Source organism: Rhinopithecus bieti, unplaced genomic scaffold, assembly GCF_001698545.2.
Source record: "Rhinopithecus bieti isolate Rb0 unplaced genomic scaffold, ASM169854v2 scaffold_5051, whole genome shotgun sequence".
NCBI classification, from domain to species: Eukaryota; Metazoa; Chordata; class Mammalia; order Primates; family Cercopithecidae; genus Rhinopithecus; species Rhinopithecus bieti.
In genome coordinates, this window is record NW_016804599.1 from 617,693 (window position 1) to 641,174 (window position 23,482).

The following is a 23,482-nucleotide window of genomic DNA, read 5'->3' on the forward strand; positions in this document are numbered from 1 at the left end:
CATAAATTACAAGTCTCATTAAAACCGGCTAATTCAATCTCTTGTTTTAAAATTGAAAATCTCCCTTAATGTAGATAGCATTAAATTAACTGCATTTTGCAAGTATTGCCCAAAGTGTTGGGGCTTTCCAAAGTTACTCTGAAAACAATAGCAATATTGTACAGATTAATGACAGAAATATGGTGAGATTTTTGTTTAAAACTAAATATTGGGAAAGGCTGGGTGTGGTGAACTTAAAAAACAAATTCAAGACATGGCCTAGGGAGAAAGACTTGTTTTATAGTTAAAAAACCAAGATCTGCATATTGGTTCAGCTGCCTAGTTGGATCATAAAGAACCACACCTTGAATAGTCTTCAAAAGTACACAAGATGGCTTTTACTTACTAATCTTTAAAAGTCAATGTGCAGACCTTCTAGGATGAAGGCCTGTGAGCTTGCTTTTCTCCATTCCCTGGAAACCACAGGGAACCACCAGCACAACAAAGATCAAAATACAAAATACTTATGTCAATAAACTAAACAAACACTTTCATATTTCTGCCATAAGAAACATTATAAAGGGCAGTTTCTAAAGAAGCTCTTACTAAATAAAATGTTACTTTAAAATAATTCCTTGATTTCAGCAATTCTGCCTTTGAAATAGATCACATCCATTCTTCATTTTCCCTACTTAATCACTCTCCCCTCCTTAATCCAAGTTCTTCAAAACATAGTCTTTTCTGGATTTCTAATTCTGACAATCATCTGCAAGGTGTCCCTTCCTCCAGGCTTGCTCCTGCACCCATCTTTTTTCCACAAGGCTGCCACAAATCAAAATCTAAAATCAAAACCAAACTAAGCTAAACAATATGCTGTTAGTGTGTATATATATATATATATATATATATATACACACACACATACACATACACACACGCACACATATATGTATACATGAAATAAGACAATTCTTCAAAAAGCAAGGGAACAATGAATACAAAGTGTAGGATTGTACTAACCTTTTAGGGGAGACAAGGAGATGACACAGGGAAGAATCATACAAATAAAGTAATGGCATTGGAAATGTTTTCATTCTTAAGTTGGATAATAAAGTTCTACTTATACTGGAAAATGAGTTTGCAAGTATTCGTTCTACTATTCTGATTCATATATGTGATAGCCATCCTTTTAAAAATAATCCAATATTGCCTGAGAAACTATTTTAAGTGAAGTGAGTTAAAGTTGATTTTTTAAAGTGTTAAGTAAACACTGGTACAGATATTATACAAATATGTGAAAGTGGAAAGTATATGACCAAAAATTAGGAAAGTTTGGCTTATGAGAACAAATGCATATTTCTTAGACCATAAAATGCAAAGTCTGATTCAGGTTCACTTTCCCGACAATTTCCTCTCACTGCCGTCCTCTCAGGCATACCACACAAGTAATCTTTCATGCCTCTGTGTCCTTGCGTGTTCTGTATCTTCTTACCGAACTATCTATATTTCTCTGTTGAATGGACTCCTACTCATACTGGAAGACCCAGTCTAGACATAACCTTCTCCAAGATACTGACACACCATACTTCTTCCCTCAAGCAGAGTTATTCCCACTTTGCATTTCCAGGGCATCCTCTTTGTTACCCACCCTTTGTTATTGTACTCTGGCACCGTATGTTCACTTTCTGTTTGCTTATCAATCTCTCCATTTAAAAAATACATTCCTTAAAACCGATGCTTACTCAACTTGGCATGTCCAGTACGTAGGACAGAACATGGTATTGGGAAGGTGTTTCACCATAAAGAGCTGAGGAACTGATTTCAATTAATACCCTAAAGTGCAATAATAAGCCTTCCTCTGCTTAAGTTGCACTCGTGACCCTCAGCTCACTTAGCCTTCCAAAGAATATAATAATTTGAAGACTAATTCTGCAATCAGAGTGTGGTTAAAGACAAGTAAACAAGCACATTAAAGAGAAGAAAGATTAAAGAAACAAAAAGCCACTGAGCCCAGCATGCTTAATGCAAGAAGCTGCACCAAAGAGGGATGGAAAAAATATCATTGAAACGCACACACTCCTACTCTCCATGGGTAGGTATATATACAGAAACTACTGAAAACTGTCATCTACAACCTTAACTTATAGAAACTTTCAGACCCTTAGTGATTGGGGGATACTGGAAATGGGGTAGGGGACTAGCAGAGAAATACAACAGAAGAAAGGGAGAAAAAAAAATATGAAGCCTTACCACCAGTGCAGTGAACATTCACTCTCCATGACAACGCAGAGTAAGAGAAGTTGGCATGAGCTTCAGCCACATCAGGAGTATTGACCTTTGAAGAACACATTCAGAGAACAGTGATGCCTGTATTACTAGACTCAATGGTTTAGGAAAAAGCAGTGGATTAAGTGAAGATTGTCTCATAGGCCCTTTTATTTTCCTCCATCATTTATTCAATAATGACTTACTGAGTACTGTTGACAGGCACAGTACAAAGTGCTGGGACAGCCTAAAAATTAAGATTTAGTCCTTGCCTTTCATAAACTCACAACCTACTAGGGAGAAAATTTGACATGTACAAAAATAATTACAAAACAAATTAGAATGTGTAAATATCCCATGTGAAGTACAAACAGAGATTTGGAAACACAGAGGAGAAAAAGTTAAGTCTTGATTTAAATATATTGACAAGAAAAGGATAAAGGATGTGACATATTATCTGAATATTGAAGAAGGGATGGAACTTTAACAGATATAGAATGAGATGAGATGGGCAAGGGAGAAGGAATAGCGTGAGCATGGAGTAAATTCTGAAAACTTAGTTCATAGTACACCCTTATCCTGCTGGAAGAGTTAGTCCAGAAATCTTTGAGTCTGTCCCAAATAACAAATATTCTTATTCTATATCATACCTCTTTATAATACTTAGGGGAATTAGGCCACAACAGAGAAAAATAAAGGTCATATACCAGCCCCACAATTGTGCGTTGTAGCAAAAATTATATATTGCTAAGATGTGGGCTTTCAGCATTGTGTGCAATACTAAAGAACACAAATGTGAAATTGCTTTTTAAAAAACTTATTTTGAAAAGGACTTCAGGGGTGTGGGATTGGATTAATCATAATTCATGCTTCATGACAAACTCTTCTTTGGTTAGTGTATGGAAACCCTTATTTATTATTTGCTTTTAGTTGGATAGTTATTTTAATAATGTAATGAAATTTCTGCTTCTGGCAAAAGTGACATAGTAACTGGTACTGAACTTGCACTATGACTGTAAGCAACTAGAAAACTGAACATAATGTAGGGAAACAATACCTTCAGATATTGGAAAATGAGCAGTGCATGTAAGTGATCCCTGAGGAAAAGAAATCAAATAAAGTGGTCCTATGATCATTCTGGCTTTCTATATGGAGACACACTCTAGACCATGCCACAGGACGGGGAATCCAAGCAGAGTACAAACATCTCACAAAGTTGAGGAGACAGAAATTGGAAAGAAAACAAAATCCAGACATACAAGAATGTAGAACAAAAATGTCCAGCATCCAATAAAAAATACTAGACGTGAGAAGCAGCAGGAAAATTTGACCTATGCCCAGGGATAAAAGTCACTGGAAACAGAATAATAGTTAATTTCTTGTCAAAACTATGAGCCAGAAGATAACATCTCTAACATGCTGAAAATCAAAACATAATTTAACATGCTGAAAGCAAAAAAAAAAAAAAATATTGTCAACCTAGAGTTCTATACCCAGGAAAAATATATTTCCCAAATGAAGGCCATGGCTATAATGAAGTAACAGGAACTGGGTTGCCCTCCTGCATTAAATCACTAGAAAAACAGGTAAATATATATTCTTAGATGGTTTTTAGACGCTGAACAATAGTCACGGTAACCTCTGTGATTATTCCAGAGAGAGATTCCAGGCCATAGTGCAGAGAGAAAAAGCTCAAACTGAGCCTGGTGGTATGAGACTGCAAATGCAGTCCACAATGTGAACATTAAAATGGTAAGAAGATAAATAGACATATTTTAGAAATCAAAATTAAACTTCCAGAAGTGAAAACTAATACTTGAAATGCAAATTACTGGATGGGATTACTAAGAGACAAGATAATTCAGAAGAAAAGGTTAGTTAATTTGAAGACAGAACTATCCAAAATGAACTACATGGAGAACAAAAAGACTGAAGAAAAAATAACAGAGTACCAATGATCTGTGGGACAATATTAAGTTTTCTAAAATATATGCAATTGGAATTCCAGAAGGAGAAGAGAGACATGGAGAGACAAAAACAATTTAAAGAAACAATGACTAAAAAATATAAAATACAGTGAAAAGTATAAACAACCATATTTAAAAATTGCATCAAACACAAGCAGAGTAAACAACAACAACAAAACTACACAAAGGCACATTATAAAGTTCTGAAAATCACTGACAGAAAAATCTTAAAAGTAAGCATAGTGGGGAAAGAAGACACAGAAGCACAAAGATAGAAGACAGCTGACTTATTGTCACAAACTACATAAGACTGAGAAAATGATTTGACGTCTTTAAAGTATTGAAAGAAAAAGAAAATTGTCAGTGTAAAATTTTATATCCAGAAAATCAGACAAACAAAACCTGAGAGAATTCATCACTAGCAGATAAATGTTCTCTACAAGAACTGTTAAAGGAAATTTTTAGGCAGAAGAAAAAAAGAATCCAAGAACAGATGGGATAAATAGAATACAAAGACAAATAAATGTAAAATTATTTTAAATATTAGTAAACTATATTCAATCATATTTTAATCATATTTTAAAAGATAATACATCATGAAAAGTGGAATTTATCCCAGGAATCTAAGTATACTGTAACATTCAAAAATCAATAAATGCAATTCACCATATAAGTGTATTAAAAAACAAACCATACGGTTGTCCCTATAGATACAGAAAAGGCATTTGAAAAAGTTCACCATCGGGCCATGATAAATATACTCAGCAAACCAGGAATAGAAGGGAACTTCCTCAAATTGATGAGAGCCATCTACAAAACCCTATAGATAACATCATTCATAATGGTGAAAAACTGAATACTTTCCCATTATGACCGGAAACAAGGTTAAGATGTCCATTGTTACCATTTCTAATTAATATCATAATGGAGGTCCTAGCCAATGTAATAAGGGAAGAAAAGAAAATCAGAGGGCTACAGAATTACAAAGGAAGATGGTAAAACACACATGTACAATGACTGTCTGCATAGAAAACCTGAGGGTGCCTAAAAAGTGATATAAGGATTATAAGGCTACAGTTACTAAGATAAGTTTGTATTTGTGAAGGGACAGATAAATTAACCAGTGGAATAAAGAGCCTAGAAATGTCCCTCCACATGAATCTAAATTTGATGATGGCAGAAGTAGTATGTCAGGTCAGTAGGAAAATAAAAATATGCAAAAAAGTGATATTAGATTCTTACTCTTACCACATACAAAAATCAACTCAAGATGGATTAAGGACTTAAATTTGAAAAATAAAACCTTAAAATTCATATTAGAAAATATAAGTAAATATGATTTAGTCCTTAGGATAGGGAAATATATGCAAGATTTTTCAAAAGTGTCTGCTACAAACATTGATCAATTGTATTAAAATTAATATATTTTGTTTATCAAAAGATATATTAAAATGAGAAAATGTCAAATTGAGAAAAGATACTTGCAATACACACATTATTAGTATCAAGAATATATAGATTCTACCAATTGACAAAAAAATACACAAAATAAGAAAAAGAAATTATAATAAAATACATTTCTCAGAAAAAGGAAACAAATACAATCAAACATACAAACATATGTTCAGTATCATTAGTGATGAGAGAAATACCAATCAAGAATGCAATGTGATACCATTTTATGCCTATTTGATTGGCAAAAATACAAAAGAAATGGTATATTTTCAAGCAATAACAGTCTAATGTATTGCAGTTTGGCTGAAGGGTAGTATGTGTTTTACATAACAATCTTATAAGAGCAGTTTGAGGCTAACCCATAGAGAATATTAAATGCTACTAAGTTGTGTAATTCCAAGTACCTGAGGTTGTAAGGTAACCTCTGGCTACTCAGATTCTCTCATTGAAATGGAAAGTACTTTCCCCAAAGTGGTGATCTGTGACTTAGCTCTTCAAGGCATCTTCTCTATTCTCTTTACAAGCCACTGGTCACATGTTTTATATTACAGAATGTAAAGCATGAAAGAAATGCTCCATTTTTTATATAACTTTTTATTTTGGCATGCAACTTTCAGTACTTCAACTTAAAGGAATGAGGAAGATGGGGATTTCAGACATTTTGGTAAGTGGAAGAAATTTTTATTTTTTTGTTTCAATGAAACAGACACCTGTATTGACTGAATGAAACTGTTGACATCTCTCAAATGCCTGGAAAGCCACATAGAAAATAATGGATTAGATTTCATTATTTAGATTTAAAAAATGTGTTTAAGGGCTTAAATTATAGAAAGGGTAGCTGTGATTAAACAATATCTGTGTGAATAAAAATGACATCTGATATTACAAAATATATACATTTTTTCAAAGCCCCTTCATATACTTTTTTGTATTGAAAAAAATTCCATGAGGCAGGGTAAATATTATTATTTCCATTTGCTGAGTGAGATATTGAGGGATAAAGACTAAATGACTTAGCCTGAACTGGACGGTCTCTTAATGGTAAAGCTAGGATTAAAGCTCAATTATCCTGATTCAGAGTCCCATCTTCTTATTCTTTCTCTCCTGTCTTTTCACCTCTCTCTGTTCTTTCTTCCTTCTTCCCACCTTTCTTTCCTATTCTTAATATTAATTTTAACAGCTTTTAAAAATACATATTTATTGTTGAGAATTTTGAAAAGCATGAAGAAGAAATTAAAATTACATCCTACCATTCAGATAACCACTATTAAAATATTAGTGCACAGTTTCTAGTCTTTTTCTTTCATTCTTTCTTTTTCACAGATAGGGTCTTGCTCTGTCATCCAGGCTGGAGTGCAGTGACACAATCATGGCTCACTGAAACCTTGACCTCCCAGGCTCAAGCTATCCTCCCACCTCAGCCTCCCTAGTAGTTGGGACTACAGGCATGCACTACAATGCCTGGCTGATTTTGATGTTGTTCTTGTTGTTGTTGAGATAGGGTCTTGCTTTGTTGCCCAGTCTGGTCTCGAACTCTTAGGTTCAAGTGATCCTCTCACCTCAGCCTCCCAAAGTACTCAGATTACAGTTGTCAGCCACTGTTCCTTACTTTAGTCTTCTTTGTTCATGTACATTTTAAAAATAGGAACCACACTTGGATATAGCTTTTGTTACATGCTTTTTCACTTAATGACATAATGTAAATATTTTCCCAAATGATTAAATATTTTTCAGAAACACCAAATGTTGGCTGCTTAGTATTGCAATATATAGATATACTAGAATTCATTTAACCAGTTCACTCTACTGTTGTAGATTGCTTTTGACACTTCACCATTAAGAACAAGACAGGCCTGGACATATATATAAATAAGTCCTGATTCTTTTGTAATGATAAACTCTTAGAAGTGACATTCTGGCATACTTTTTTTTGTACTCTAAAACATATTGTCAAGTTGCAATTCAAAAAAACTCTACCATCCGCTATGAGTGAGGGAGGTGCTCATTTCCATGAGTCTTTGCCAATATTGTTATTACCATAAAAAGTGATGGTTAGATCAATCAAAGTAATATTTATTCTTTTAGCAGATATTTAATGAGCAATTATTGTGTGCCAGGCACTGTGTTGGGTGCTAAAAGTCATCTCCCTCCTCAAAGAATTAGTCTAGTGGGAGTTATATTCAAGTAATTTTTTTTCCTTGAGACAGGATCTTGCCCTGTCACCCAGGCTGGAGTGCAGTGGCACAATCATAGCTCACTGCAGCCTCCAACTTTTGGCTCAAAGAATCCTCGCACACCAGCCTCCCAAGTGGCTGGAACTTTAGGTGCACACCACTGTGCTAGGCTATTTTGTTTTTCTTTTTACTTTGTATAGAAATGCGTGGGGTTGAGGGGGCATCTCGCTTTGTTGCCCAGGCTAGTCTCGAACTCCAGGTCTCAAGTAGTTCTCCCCCTCCCTGGCCTCTCAAAGTGCTGGGATTACCCACATGAGCCACCACACTGGCCCAAGTAAGTTATTATACTTCTATTCTCACACAGTACTATAGGAGCACAAAGGAAAGATGCCTTCTCTTGAGGGACCATAGAAGGCCCCCCTAGTAGAAGTATGCCTGAGTTGAGGCTTCACAGATGAGTAGGAAAGAGGAGATAAAAGGTCATAAAAAGGTTCCAGGCAGAAGAAACAACACATACAAATAGAGAGGTGAATATGGTGTATAGGTTCAAATGCCTTCAAGCAAATAAAGCCTCACTCAAGCTAGTTAAGCCATGAGCCAGTTTAGTATCTTACATAACAAGAGGTCCTCTGCAGTATGGCCTCAGACAGAGTCCATATGGCTGAGCTCCTCTGCTGTGTGTTCTCCGGGCTCTTGCCTCCTCCCTGTGTTCTGCTCCATCCTCGGCATAGGAAGATATATTGTTTTTCCCACGTGACCCTTTAGGAATAATTTTTTAAAAAATCTCTTTTGATCCCAAGCAGACAACTTACCATGTCTTATTGGCCAGGCTTGGATCACATACTTCTTCCGGATCAAATTGCTAGCTAGGGGAGTGAAATCACTATGCTTGGTTTAGACTAATCACTCGGAGAGTTGAGGAGTCAACACCCCATCCAACACATGAGGAAGTGCCAAAAGCTGAATAAGGCTGCAGCACAGACAGGAGGTGGTGAGTGGCAAGAGATGAGGCGCCAGAAGCTAAAAGAACAAAAGGCCGTTTCATGAAGGAGGATGGAAAAGTGTCCAATGCTGCAGCGAGGTCAAGTGGCAAGAGGTTGACAGTAATTACTGTCAGCTTACTGGGTGCATACGAGAACAATTTTAATTGTGATGGTTGAAGTCAGATTTTAGAGGTTTGCAGACTAAATGTGAGATGGGGTGGAATAATCGCGGCGTAGATTCTCTCACAGGAAGTGAGGCCGTGAACGGGGAGAGAGGAGAGAGTGACAGGAAGAGGTAGAGCAGAGTCAAGAGAGACGCTTTTTAGATGAGAGAGGTTAGAAGAGGCTTAAATGACAAGGGAAAAGAGAAAGAGAGGAAAAGTGGAGGAGAGAGGGAAGAAAAATGAAATTCTCATTTCCCTGAGGAAGGTGAAAGGGTGGCCATCCGTTGGTGGGGAGGGAGTTCCGAGGAGAATGGAAAGCTTTGAAACCTCTTCCGGGAAGGGAGCATTGATCCCTAGGAGCACTGCGGAGGGTCCAGGTGAGGTTGGGGCATATGAATTTGGAGCAGCCCAGGTGGCGTGATTTCTCTCTAGGAGCACTTGGTAGCTAGCATGTTGGCTCGGAGGTGGCAATGGTTGGCCTGATCCAGGATGAAGTGACAGATCACAGAGCTAGGTGTGATGGGAAGAGAAAGGGAATGCAGCAACCAACTACTAGGGGAAGGCGTGAGGGTGTAATGGGAGTAGTTGGATAACAGTTATGGACGAGGTGTATGTTTGAATTTTGCATTCCAGAAGCTGAACAGTTTGGGGCTGTTGAGTGTGTGAGCATGGAGGTGGATGAAGAAACCGAAAAGTAAAGTTTTTATGAAATAGGATGATAGCACTCTATACATTGATTGTGATGGTATAATGTGGGCTTTATGAAGGGCAATTTGGCAAGCTTCAAAAACTAAAAACATGTACATCCTTGAATCTAATAATTCTAACTGTATTTATTCCATAGATTTACTTCCACATGTGTGAAATGATGCACAGTGAGAGTTATTCACTGAAGCATTATTAATAAGAGTAAAAGACTAAAACCTAAATCCATCAAGGATTTGGTTAAAAAGAAGGCAGTTCCATATGTATTGATGTGGAAAGTTATTCCAATTACAGTCTTAACTTAAAAACAAGCAAAGAGACCAGGTGTGGTGGCTCACGCCTGTAATCCCGGTACTTTGGGGGGGCTGAAGCAGGCAGATCATCTGAGGTCAGGAGTTTGAGACCAGCCTGGCCAACATGGTGAAACCCTGTCTCTACTAAAAATACAAAAATTAGCTGGGCTTGATGGTGGACACCTGTAATCCCAGCTACTCGGGAGGCTGAGGCAGTAGAATTGCTTGAACCTGGGAGGCGAATGCTGCAGTGAGCTGAGATCACACCATTGCACTCCAGCCTGGGTGACGAGAGCAAAACTCTGTCTCAAAAAAGAAAAAAAAAAAGCAAAGAATAAAAGAAATTATAAAATTTTACTGTTTATGTTCCAATACACACACACAAACACATACATATACCCCATAAAATACCTATCCATTTTCATAGGCCACCTATCCATTTTCATAGGCTGATTATAAGAGTCGCCTTCACTGAGTGTGGTGGCTCATGCCTGTAATTCCAGAACTTTAGGAGGACAAGGTTGTGGGAATCACTTTAGCCCAGGAGTTTGAGACCAGCCTGGGCAACATAGTGAGACCTCGTCTCTACCAAAAATTAAAAAATTAGCCAGGCGTCGTGGTGAACACCTGTAGTCCTAGCTACTCGGCAGGCCGAGGTGGGAAGATCCTTGAGCCCGTGAGTTTGAGGTTACAATGAGCTATGATCGTGCTACTGCACTGTAGCCTGGGTGACAGAGAAAGACCCTGTCTGTACAAATAATAAAGAAAAGTAAAAGGGGATTGTCTTTAGAGAGTTCCTGCAGAGCTTGGTGGCTGGGTGAGGGTAGAGGGGAATTCCTAAGTTTCATAATCCCTTTATTTGCTTTCAGTTTTGTTTTTGTTTTTCAACCACGTGTGAGAAGTGGTTCTTTGTAGGAAAGAGGGGAGGGTGGACTCTCAGATCACATTACATACCCAGGTGTCCACTGATACCCACCTGCAAAGTTTTGGGAAGACAAGATCCAAGAGGGAGAAATAGTGAATCAAGCGTGCGGATCAAAGCTCCAATTCTGCTGCTTCTAGGGGCATGACCTGAAAATGGAAAGAAAAATATTCTTACCTCTCAGGGTTGTTCTAAGGAAGCAGAGAAATTATAAAGTATTTCATAATGGTAAAACAATATTAAAAAGCAAGGTATTTGTTAGCAAACATTTTTTGAACATTTACTATACTCCAGGCACTGAATTAAAATGGTAATTATTTCAATACTTTATTAATAATTCTCTTTTCCGCATCTAAATGAGTGTTTACAGTTGTTCATTATTATGGTTGTTTCTTGCTAAACATCAGTTGCCCTTCTTTCTGTGTTCCTAATCTGTCCCCAGGCTCCCACCCACACCTGACTGGCCTTTGTGTATACTACATTAACTAGAACATAATTTCTTAAGAGGCCCAGGGACCCCATTCAGCCTCCAGACATGTTTTATTTGCCCACAGATTGTTTAAATATTTTTGAGATGGTAGATGACATTGGGAAAAAAAAAAAAAAAAAAAGGCAGATACTTTTAAAGTCCAGATTTTGAACTTTTCTAGAAAAATCAGAAGACCTGGCAACAACGTGCCTCAGGGCAGCAGACCACTGTAGCCAAGCAGGGCCGGCCTGTTTGGCCAGGCTGTGAACATTCTTTCTTCTGACATGATGCTCACCCATGCTGTGTGTGCTCCTGCCTGTCCCCATGGACAGTAGAGTTTCCCATACCTAGAATAATGCCAGGGATGACTGTTCCCTACTTTCTTGACTTACAAGTGAGTGTGGAAACAGGGGGGCTTTCCTATTCCTGTCAGCACAATCAGGTCCTTGTTCAGGGACCAGGTCCAGGTCTAAGAGGAAGCAGGGGACTTGGCCAGGGCACACAAAAGACACAATGATTAAAGGGCTGGAAAACAGAACCTATGAGGTAAGTTTTAAGGAACTGGATTTTTTCCTGGAAAAAAAGAGGATAAAGGATGACTCAGTTGTCTTCTTTAAGTATATGGGGTAATTATGAAGAGAGTGATACCAGCTGCTCTCCACCCCCAAACCCACTAGAGGAAAAGTGTGTGTCCTGTGGCAGGAGGCTTGCAGCTGAGCCATAAGGGACTTCACTAAGAATTTAGGTTGAGAGATGAGGCACCTCCATCTGCCTCATCTGACCCTTATGAGGGTCAGGCTAGACTCTTCTATCTGAAACTCAAAAAATAAACTGGGTAACTCCTTGAATTCTTTCCCAATTTTAATTCTTAATGCCTTCCTCTACCATATTCTCTTTTATTTCTGTAGGCTTATCAGAAGAAAGTTAGAAAAAGCTTTCCTGAATAAGAAAACAGGGCATGAATCACTTAAAATTCTCTTTAGCAGCATCTATCCTTGATGTTACCACACTGAAAAATGTATGTACACTCTTTCTAAACATACAATTAGAGCACAGCTGGGAAAGTACTTAAGATTCTTCTCCCAAGTTAACTTTTTACCAGCCAAATTGCTATGGGTATAGTTTGCTCAACTGATGCTAGGAGAATAGTTCAGAGGACTTAATCGAGTGCAGTGCTTATGTAGATAAAAACATTGCTACATTATCCAGTCTTAGTTGTTTTTACTTAGTTTAAAAGATTATGGTGAGTTTTCATGTCTGTTCCTGTTGTGAATTCCATGAGTCAATGCAGAGGAGCTGGAGGAGTTTTCCAGGATGTCACAACTACTAGACAACATCCGGTACAGTAAATTAGAACACAGACTCTGGTTGATAAATGGTGATGGGACATTTAACACTTCAAAATAACAACCAACCTTTGTTGTGAGCCAACCGGGTGCTGAGTGCTTTTCATGTTAATCTTCATAATGACCCTGTAAGGTCGGTATCAATATTCTCATTTGACAGATCAGAACAGAGTCAAAGAGAGGAGTAACTTTCCAAGGCCACATGGACAGCAAGTGGTGACATCCAGATTTAAGTCTAAATCCAAATTCAAATTGCTTGACTCCAAAGTCTGTGTTGTTATTTATTTATTATTTTTTATTTTCAAGATGGAGTCTCACTCTCTCACCCAGGCTGGAGTGCAGTGGCATGATCTTGGTTCACTGCAGCCTCTGCCTCCCAGGTTCAAGCAAGTCTCCTGCCTCCGCCTCCCAAGTAGCTGGAATCACAGGCGCCCACCACTACACCCGACTAATTTTTGTATCATTTAGTAGAGACGGGGTTTCACCATGTTGGCCAGGCTGGTCTCGAACTCCTGACCTCAGGTGATCCACCCACCTTGGCCTCCCAAACTGTTAGGATTACAGGCATGAGCTGCCATGCCTGACCCATCTGTGTGTTTTCATGTGACTACTCTGTGTGGATTCACTTTGTTAGGGTGTGCCAGCCAAGGTGTCCAGAACAGAACCATACAATGGAAGGGGTAATTTGGGTCATTCTCTCTCACAAAGAGAGCTCACGAGCTCCCAAGACAAATAAAGGTACTGGTTGCCGAGTATATCACAATTAAACAGCCTCATTACCTTTCTACACCTGCAGTTCCATTTCCTACCTTGTTCATGCAGTTGTCTGTCGAAGTCTTTTGACATACAACCGTAAGTCCTCAGAGCTACAGTTTCTTACTTCCCACCAGTAAGCACAGTCCTTCCTCAAGACTATTTAAGTGGTCTGGCTCTAAGTATACTGTGTTCCTTGTGGAGTGGCCCATGGGTCTTATGCTGCAGCATTATCTGGACTATTGGCTAAAAATATGATTTCTGAGCCTCACCATCGATCTACTGAATCAGAATCCCCAGGAGCACATCTGACCCTTAACAAGTATCTCAAGTCTTTTTCACACACACTTAACTTTTAGAATTATTGCTCATAAAGCAGTGGTTGTTAACCTTGGATGTACATTGCAATCACCTGGGGAAATTACATTCTAGAGTTCCAGAATCTCCACCCCCAGAGATTCTGATTTGCCTGGGATATGGCCTGGGCATCATATTAAGAACTTTCCAAGCGATCTTAACATACAGCCAAGACTAGCATCACTGTCTTAGATCCAGAGCACTGCTTCTCAAACTTGGCGTGTGCATCAGAATCATCTGGAGGTCTTGTTAAAGCACAGGTTGCTGGGCCCATTCCCAGAGTTTCTGATTCAGCAGGTCTTAGGTAGGACCTGAGACTCTGCATTTCTAACAAAGTTCCCAGTTGATACTGATGATACAATTTTAGGAACCTACACTTTAAGGACCATTGGTTTAGAGACTCAATAATAGTATGTACCACTGCTAAATTTTAAATAATTAAGGACAAATCTTGTTGCTTTGAAAGCATCAGGGATATTTTTTAGCTTCCAGCCCTGATTTAAATAATTTTGCACATTTTGAGCCCGCTGTAGACTAGATCAAGTCATCCTTGTTAATAGAAGAATTATTAACCTCCTTTTCCTAGAGGAGATTTAGATTTAGATTCAAGGGAGTGAAATCAGCATTTAATTGGAATCAGTAATTGTGCTTCTTGGGCAAATTGCCCCTGGCAAAGCTGGAAGGAATCTGAAAAGTGGATATCCATGAAAGTCACTTCCAATATGATGTGTACTAGAACAATAAAACGGTATGCAAAATAATATATCTTTGCATAAGCGCCTGAATAAATCTTGGCCTTGTCATTATTAGCCCTGTTTCCATTCCTGCTATTGCCAGAGATGGTGAGTACAGTGATTGATTCCTCTGGGACTAGGAATCACTGGAAGAGGCAGGGTCACTGTGAATGGTCATGCAGCCTGTACACTGCGCAACACCAGGGGCATCATTCACATAGACTTTAGTGGGAATTGCACCCTCCAGAGCTGTGCTACATGGCTTACCTGGGAGAGGGCTATATTTCTTCTGGAGTTATAGAAATCTTAACCTCTCTCTAGGAACCAGGACCTAGAAAGCATTATAACACATGTCCAGAGGTCAAAGTTCAGTCCACTGTTGGTTCAGTCCACCATACCTGCTTCCCCCATTTCCACGTGCTGGCTCTGGATAACCCACTGGGGAGGTGTATTAGTCAGCTTTCATGCTGCTGATAAACACATACCCGAGACTGGGTAATTTATAAAGAAAAAGAGGTTTAATGGACCAACAGTTCCATGTGGTTGGGGAGGACTCACAATCATGGCAGAAGGCTTACATGGCAGCATACAAGAGAGAATGAGAGCCAAGTGAAAGGGGAAACGCTTTATAAAATCATCAGATCTCATGAGACTTATTTACTACCACAAGAACAGTACGGGGGAAATCACCCTCATGATTCAATTATCTTCCACTGGGTTCCTCCCACAACACGTAGGAATTACGGGAGCTACAGTTCAAGATGAGAGTTGGATGGGGACACAGCTGAACCACATCAGGAGGAATGGGGAGAACAAGAAGTTCCCATGGTGTCTGTTCACATGCACAAAGAGACATGAAAAATCTTGTTGGGTGAACCCTGATCGCAGCTTTGAGGGCTAGGGGAGGGACAGACGGGAGGCCTTTGTGGAGGGTGTAGGTCTTGCTCTTCAGCTGGATCTTGCTCTTCAGCCAGATTCCTTTATTCCTTACATCTTCACCTTTACACAGCCCTCTATTTTTTTTTTTTATGTCCCCTGTACCACTCTAAAGCAACCACATACGACATATTTTTTGGATACCTTCCTATTTTAAATATTCTTATCTGAGTCCCAAGGTCTGTCTGGTTTCAGCTCTGGACATGGGGTCATTCTTGAGTGCAGTCTGGAGTTCAATCAGGACATCTTTATCTCAGCTCCCCCCTCAGGCAGTCACTCCTTCAAGAACGGGCATGAACATCCTCCATCTCCTCGTGTGGAAGTAGGTCTGAGGCTGAGGTTCTAAGCTAGGAGATGGGGGAGCCATGCCAGTCTGAATAATTGAAGTGAATAAACCATTGGTTTTTATGTAAATCTTTCAGATAACGAGAATGAAATTTTGGAGGTGGATTGATCCATCTGGGCATTTCATCTCAAACCTGTTATTATGGACTAAATTTTTGTGTCCTTCCCCAAATGTGTATGTTGATGCCCTAATCACCAGTGTGGCTGTATTTTGAGATGGAGCCTCTAAAGAAGTAATTAAGGTTAAATGAGGTCTTAAGGATGGCTCCCTAACCCAACAGGATTTGTGTCCTTGTAAAAAGAGATACCAGAGAGGTCTCTCTTGCTTCACCATGTGAGGACATGGTAAGAAAGAGGCCAGCTGAATGCCAGGAAGAGAGCTCTCACTAGGAACTGAATCAGTCAAAACCTTGATCTAGGACTTCTAGCCTCCAGAACTGCAAGTAAATGAATTTCTGTTGTTTAGGCCACCCAGTCTGTGGCATTTTGCTATGCCATCCCAAGCTAATATACCCATCCTTTCCCTTCTTGCCCCACGTCAACCTGAGCTCCTCCACAGCCAGAGCTGGATCAGGTCAAGATAAGTCCCTCATCGTACTCACCATGGCTTCTCCCCACCTCCACCACTAGCTTATAACACCTGAAGCAGGGACTGGGTCTCAGCCACTCTCATCATGCCCTAGTGCTGAGCAGGCTCTTCCCCTGCAGTCATGAGTGAGTGCATAGTGATGGTGCATGGCTGTAGAGGGTGCAGCAGGGGAGCCCCTGTGCTATTCTTGTTACTTCAACTTTTACTTGTTTAAAATATTTGTGCAAATTTATGGAATGCATAAAAATTTTTTTACATGTATATAAGTTGTAGTGATCAAGTCAGGGTATTTAAGGTGTCCATCCCCTTTTACTTTTAATGCTACATTAAGAAAGCATCTACTCTCAGTGCTAAAACATCACGTGAATTCATTGAGGCAAGGAATGGCTAAGACACGAGAGCAAAACAAAGTGAGCACAGATTGTTATGTCAAATGTAGAAGACAAAGAACTTTGCATCATCTGCCCCAGCTCAGGCACCTATCTCCTCGCACTTGGCTGGGATTGGCAGACTCTTACTATGGTGGACAGCTTGAGATGCAGGAGATGGCTGTGGAGTGGGAGGGCCAGGGAGCCAATTTCTTCTCAGAAGGCTGGAAATCCTACATCAGGAGCCCTGACATTTAACTAGAATGATCTACCCAATCCTTAGCAGGAAGATACTCAAAACATCTGACACCTGGTAAGGTAGTTGTACACAACCCATGCAGCTGTATTAGTGCATAACTCTGCAGTGAGTTCAACATTATTTCCAATTTTCCCATTTGCTTCAGACACAAAAGCCACATTCATGGGCACAGCTAGATCAGGGCAGTTCAAATCCAGCCTGTGCAATTCATCAAAGGACTATGAGTGCCACCATGAGAGTTACCAAGAGAACTAATTCACTCAAGAAGATGGGGGCACAAGACCCAGCTCTAAATTGGATATGTTCAACTAATGCAAATGTTGCTTCTGATTTTAAACCAAATATTGGGGAACCAAAGAAATAATGCCCATAGCAATCCTTGCAAAACACAAATATATCAAACACACAAATCGACATCTTATTTTCATGAATACCTTCTTCACTCCAAGCCTTCAAACATTGCAAGGAATCAATTTAGAGAGATATAGGGAATACTCCAAATAGAAGGTTTTGTTTATACTCTAGGAGTTATGTAATGTAATGTGAAAAAAATTATTTCTAGTAAGTCCTGGCATAAATTGTGCAAGCTGAGAAACAGTGATAAAGGAAGTGGATGTAACTGAATATAAGGATCCAATCCAAATTGTTCAGGCCATATGTAATTCTTGCACATACTGGAAGCACATATTTTGAGAGGAAACTTTGGAATTCATCTACACAATATGGCAAAGTAGAATTGCTTGAATTCTGCTACAGGATTTTATATAAAAGTATTCATTTCAGTCACAGTAGTACCTCAGTTATTCAAATGCCATTTATGTAGCAAATGTATTCAGAACCCAGAGAATCTGGAAAAAAAAAATTGAAGGCCTTGTCATGATTAAAATATGTAAGTCCATGTACTAAATGCCATTCATTTTACTTCCTAGAAGAGATCCACATTACTCAAAATCCATACATAATTTTCTAACAGGTTTGGATATTTGATATTGGAATATGGCAGAGGCTGCTAGTGGTTGACCCCAACAGCCCTTCTTCTGTTTTTACTTGGTATCAGAAGCTCAATTTTATTCAAGGAACTCATGTACTCAGAGAGAAACTACATTACTCAGTGTTCTTAAAACTATAAGTGTGACAAACTTTTGAGCAATGGGATACAAACAGAAATGTTGTTGTAAAGGAAGTCTAGGTTGTACCCCACCAAGGTGGGACCCAGCCCTCTGTGTGTGTCTGCCTTCCTGCCTCCCAGTCTGCTGCCCGGAATTCTGGTCTGTTGTCTCTAGGAACCATCTTGACCACATGAGTTACACCCTATGGATATTGCCACAGAGAGCTAAAGGAGCCTGAATGCCTATGAAATTCAAGATGTGCCATAGTGGTCTTGTGCTGCATATCTCTGGAATTTGCACAGCACGTAAATAAAGTTTCTTTCTTGTTTTAGTCACTGTTAGTTTATTCTAAATGTTTACCTGTGCATATAAATTTATATAAATTTATATATGTGCTCAACATAAATAAAAAATAGTAAATTGTTAGCTTTCTGGTTACTAGAAACAGATAATATGTGGGAGGAAGGATGTCTGACATCCTTAATAATGAAAGAGACGTTAAAAAAAACAAAACCCCCAAACAGCCAAACCTATAAATGAGTTTTCATGGAAACACTTTTAAAGGATAGCATTCTGTTATTCCTGTTAAGGCAAATTGTCCTACAACTCTCTCGTAGGCACTGAAGGCATCAATACATAACAGAAAATCAGAATCACCTGAATTAATAATCATGGCTTGGAGTCATCAAGAAAACAGCAAGTTATGTTTGGTTTAAGAGAGTTCATAGAAATAGTTTAAGTCAAAATACCTTAGTTTTTTTTTTTTTAAATCCCCTAATGAGCAAACAAAAGGAGCACACTTTCTGGAAATTCTATAATATGAAATAGCACTTTTAAGTTTTAAAATAATTGTGTTTTCACTGTACATATATGGTTTTGTTTGTTTGGACATTGTGCTGATTTTATGTAAACATTATTTTCTTAAAATATTTTCCATTTTAATAATTTTATTTTGGTCTGCATTCCAATTAGACATACTTTTCCCCACAAAAAAATTAAAATGAAATTAAACCAAAATGATAAGAGAACATAAAATCTCAAATAATAGGCTTGAGCTTTGGAGGCAACAAAACAGTTATGCCTTTCTTACTCCTTTTAGTTACTGGAGAGTTTTAGTTCTTTTATTCAAATTGTGTGAAAGTCTCACCTAAGTAAAAGGTTTGCACAGATGAGTGGAGAAAGGGTCAGCTTTTTCTGGCAAGGATCAGAAGTCAGCCTAAAGGCAATTTGATCTTTAAGCCAAACCCAGATACATGAGAAACCTATGACAAGTGGGAAATCTACTGAGAACTTGCTGGCTGTTGGCCATTCTCCAAACAAGACTAAAGATGGCAGGAGCATAAACAATGGAAGCAAAAGATTAAAGAACAAAAACTTGTGAATAAAATCCCTTCATACTATCTTCATTCATGCAAAACAACAGGAACTCTTCCCTCTAATGCTTTAAGATCTTCCATAAGGTAGATGCCATCACCACCTACTCCCTTGCAATCCTCCAATTTCCAGTATTCTTCAGGTGTCTTATCAATTATCATAATTTTTGCCCACTAAAGTTATTAGCTCCATAAAGCAAAGGACTGTGTCTCTATCAGTCACAGTTATATATACCCATGACTTGCCTAGCACAGGGCATGGCAAACAGTATTACACTCATTTGGACATTGGATGGTTAGATAAATGGAAGAAGGAAGGAAGGGAGGAAGGGAGGGAAGGAGGGAGGGAGGGAGAGAGAAAGGAAGAAAGGAATTTGGAGGAGGGTATGATTAGGCACATAATAGGCAAAGGAAATTTAACCAAAAAGTTATCTTTATCTCTTACTGTCTTCAACCTAACTTTTATTCTCTGAAAACACTGGGGTTCATTGGGAAGAAAAGCAGAAAAAATGTAAAGAGGAAATAGCAGAAAACTGTAATGAGATGTAAATGAAGCTATGGAGAAGGTTGGCCAAATTAGGTTCTCTAATCTTCATCCCTACACACACACACACACACACACACACACACACACACACACACACACTTCTAATATATATATATAGCTGTCCAACACAGGCCAGACATTGCCCCCAAGAAGAGTTACTCTGATTAGACTGTGTGAATTAGCTAATAGTCAATAATATGCAAACTTCAGACAAGTCTGACAATAAGCCCACTGAAGGGACTTTCCTGTGTGGCAGGGCAAGGCCCGGAGACCACACTTGAAGTGAATGAATTTGCATTATGCTTCACTTTCCCTCCAACTCTTTAGTGCTCTGCTTGAAGAGTAGTAACAAGTCTACAACCTGGACACGAAAAGCAGAAAAAGGAGGTAAAGAGGCCCAGCTTATCCAGAAACTGAGCAATACACCTATAAGAACATTGAGTAAACCGCAACTTTGCAACTCATTTCCTTAACTAGGGACATAAAGCTCAACAAAAAGCCACAGAAAGAGATGAACAGAAGAATGATGCAACATGTGATAGACATTATGGCTGCTTACTGGTGTTTCTTGTTCTCTTCTTCTAGGCTCAATGAGGACTGCTTCCTCCCCCATCTACTGAAGTTAGGTGTGGTCATATGATTTTCCATGTCAATAAAATGTGAGTGGAAGGGACAGGGGTCACTTCCAGGTGAAACATTTAAAAACGAGTGAGAGTTTCTCCATGATCCTTTTCCCTTCTGCCACCATGACCGACAGTATTCCAAATCATGACGCCTTCACCACTCTGGGTCCTGGAGTGAGGATGATATACAGTGGGAGTTAGCTAACTACAGCCTGTGGTCACCTGTTTTTGTAAATAAAGCTTCATTGGAACATAGCTATACCCATTTGTCTATGCATAATTTGAAATGACAATGGCAAAACTGAGTTGTTACAACAGGGACCATATAGCTTAAAAGCCTAAAATGTTCATTAAGTGGCCTTTTAAGAAAACATTTGCAGACTCCTCATATAGACCCTGATCCTCCCATGCCCACTTACTTCAAGGGGATATGTAGGTTGAAGGGGAAGACAAACCTTTGTTACTCTATACCAACAAAATTGGGGCTTTTGGTTACTCGTATATAACTTAGGTTATTCTGACTGATACAAAATTATTTAAAAATCACTTAATTTGTATGCATGCTATTAATAGAAATATTCTTCAAGACCTAGTAAAAACAACTAGGATAGTACTAAACACAGAGCAAGTACTTGGGTAGTAAGTTTTCCTTTTCTTGGTTTGATATCATCATAGACGAGGGGTGCAGAGCACAGGTGCGATCAGGAATGGGCTATGTGGCAGCTCCCTCAGAATGCATTGTCACTGCTACTGTAGCAGTAGCTTTTCAACAATTTTAAAAGAAAAGATATTGACATAACAGTTATTAAGATGGTTCACGCCTGTAATCCCAGTACTTTGGGAGGCCGAGGCGGGTGGATCATGAGGTCAGGAGATCAAGACCATCCTGGCTAACACGGTGAAACCCCATCTCTACTAAAAATACAAAAAAATTAGTCAGGCATGGTGGTGGGTGCCTGTCGTCCCAGCTATTCGGGAGGCTGAGGCAGGAGAATGGCTTGAACCTGGGAGGCAGAGCTTGCAGTGAGCCGAGATCTCACCACTGCACTCCAGCCTGGGTGACAGAGTAAGACTCCCTCTCAAAAAAAAAAAAAAAAAAAAAAAAGGTGGTTAAAAGACATTAGAAGAGGCTGAGTGAAAGCAAACATGGGTCTGTTCCACACTGGGTGGAAATGTCAATTGTCAGAACACGAGGGGTGCAGAGAAAGGAGGCAAACAGTGATCCTTTTGTTATGATTGCTTCTGTGATGCCGAAGCCCAGCTATGCATTTGAAGCAGAGGTGAAAAAAACTGGACTTAACTGGCTTCAGAATAAAAATGATTTTTGAATCATCATGTAATGATTCAGTAATGAAAATGAAGTTTTGAATGATGTAAATAATTTTTTTAAAAAATTCTGGAAGAAAGTTAAAAAAAATTTGCTAAGTGTTTAATAATAATACCAACACTTTAATGCTGTTATAATGTTCCAAGTACTCTTCTGAGCACATGGCATATTTTAGCCCTTATTATAATCCTAACCCTATGAGTTAGGTATTATCATTTTCCCCAGTTTACTGATAAAGGGGTGAAGCACAGAGAAACTAAGTAGCTGACCCAAATTTAGCAATTAAAAGAGGTAGAGTGGGGTTCAAATGCAGGCATTCTGAGTCTAGTGCAATGTCTCTTAACCACCTTTCTCTATTGAATGTTCACAGGTGTTACTACTGGACTTGGGACACAGTATGAAGGCAAAGACTCATGGCTAGGCTGCTGTGTTGTCTATGGTGCTTTTGGCTCTAAGTGTCACAAAACCCAATTCAAACTGGCTTAAACAATGAGAAAATGTATTATTTCATGGAACAGAAGCCCAGAGGAAGGGCAGCTACAAAATTGGTTGAATCAGTGATTTATTGATGTCATAAAGAACCCAGGTTCTTTTTTGCCTTTTGATTCTGTTGTCCACAGCATTGACTTCACCTAAGGCTGGTTGCCCTATGGTCAATAATAGCAACCAGAAGCAAGGGGCACATATGTTCTTCTTTGTTGCTACCCAGCCAGAAAGAGAAATGCTCCTATCCTCTTCTGTTCTTTCTGAGCCAAATTAGGTCACATGTTCATGCCTGGAGGGTGGAGGGGAAGGTAACCAGGGCAATGTCACATGTTGTTTGTCTTAGAAAAAAACAAGATTCCTAGAGTTGGAGAAGGGGTAAATTTCTCCTGAGTCAATCCTACGGCTAACTAAGGAATTTAATAACTGAATAAAGTCAGCCTTTGGTTAGCAAGGAGGATGAAGTTTGATGGGAAAACAACCGACAGTGTCTACGATACAGCAGGTATTCAGCTGAAGCACAATCACGTCTGCCAACTTGATTATTTCTGCTACACTTTTCCTGGGGTTCCTTCCACAGAGAAATGTATTGAGATGGTAAAATTCATACTCTCCATTGCATCATGAGTTTCAATCTTAATTCTGAAATCTGTTCATGAGCAAGTTGTTTCAAATCTTGAGAGACTAGATATACAAATGGACAATGGCCAGACCATACATAGAAAATAAAATTCTGACCCACAACCCAAGTCCAGAAAGTCAGTCTACTATCTACAGTAACCAGTTCAGGAAGTCAGACTACTATGTCTAGCAGGCGGTCCTTGAAATAAACAGTAACTCCCATTGGCCCAAAATGGCCAGGGCTTGATTAATAACTGACAACTTCTACATTTTTGCCCCTCACCCACCTCGGCTTCCAACTTAGGACCAAGTAGAGAAAGCCAACTACGTACATTT

The 23,482-nt window shown here is 39.0% G+C and overlaps 1 long non-coding RNA gene across 3 annotated transcripts in view; it reads left to right on the top strand.

Moving 5' to 3' along the window:
* The window catches only part of LOC108527863 (uncharacterized), a 53,041-nt gene extending 30,495 nt beyond the window's left edge, over window positions 1-22,546 (top strand). For 2 of the 3 annotated variants that reach the window (XR_001884962.1, XR_001884964.1), the window contains exons 5-7: window positions 6,284-6,330; window positions 20,678-20,751; window positions 22,413-22,546. This is a non-coding gene — a long non-coding RNA (uncharacterized LOC108527863). The remainder of the gene's footprint in view (window positions 1-6,283; window positions 6,331-20,677; window positions 20,752-22,412) is intronic. The other variant, XR_001884963.1, reaches the window with a different exon arrangement.
* The last annotated feature ends 936 nt before the right edge of the window (window positions 22,547-23,482 follow it).